Here is a 1,058-nt window from a genome sequence, read left to right as displayed (position 1 = left end):
CGGTTGAATTGAATGGACGGTTTGTTATAACTAACTTAAATCTTACAATATTATATTTTAATAAGTTAAATACAATTAATACTTTATAAATTTTTTAAAAATTTGAATTTCTCGCTATAGTGCTTGAAGCTCGTCGTAGAAAGGCTGGGCCTGGTGATGTGGGCCGGTTTCTATTAGGCCCATTTACGGTGGCATTAAGATGGGCCTTTACTGTCTTTTGGGCCAGTGACCAAGTGGGACGACACCGAACAATTCATGGAAATGGTCATGAATTGTCGTTTAATGATTATTGGAGGGTATTTTTGACATTTAAGTAAAAAAAAATGCTTTTATTATATCCCATTTTAATAAATTAATTATATTTTTAAAAAAACAAAACAGTTGCAATAAGTTATTTAAATATTATTGCTTGCCCAAATACACTGAACCGACGATGCTTCCCCCACTCTGAATCTCAGATTTTTATTTTTTATTTTTACAAAATATATTAAATATTAAAAGTCAATGAAAAGCTTTTATTTTTCACTAAAATAAATAAGAGAATCTTTTAATATTCTGCTCACCAATCACTGCTTGACAGCTCAGATACCAAGAGCCCATCTCGACGTCCCACAACAATGCAAGTCATCAAAATTATATTTATATTCTCAACATTTCAGTTCCATATTAAAAAATATTTACATCCAAAATATAATAGTTATTGTTTCTTCGAATTAACTCAATTATCATTTGTGGTCGAGTTTTAAAAAAAAAAATTACGAGACCTTAAAATTTTTTAAAATTATTATTATTTTTGTAAGCTGATTTAATGTAATTCAAATAAACGAGCTCTTTAGTCTTAACAAAAATTTCTTCCATTTTATACGTAAATAAATGGATAAATTATTAATAATGGTGACATTTATTAAAAAATTTATCCACTTATTATTGGTGTTATTTAAGGGGAAAAAAATCATAAAATCCTCCCATCATGAAAAGGGTACATTATGGGAGAAACCCGATAAAAAGAACCCGAACCCGAAATCGAAAAAAATAAAAAAAAAAAAAAAAAAAAAAAA

This window comes from Cucurbita moschata, unplaced genomic scaffold, assembly GCF_002738365.1.
Source record: "Cucurbita moschata cultivar Rifu unplaced genomic scaffold, Cmos_1.0 Cmo_Scf00004, whole genome shotgun sequence".
Taxonomy (NCBI): Eukaryota; Viridiplantae; Streptophyta; class Magnoliopsida; order Cucurbitales; family Cucurbitaceae; genus Cucurbita; species Cucurbita moschata.
Note: the sequence above shows the minus strand (reverse complement) of the source record.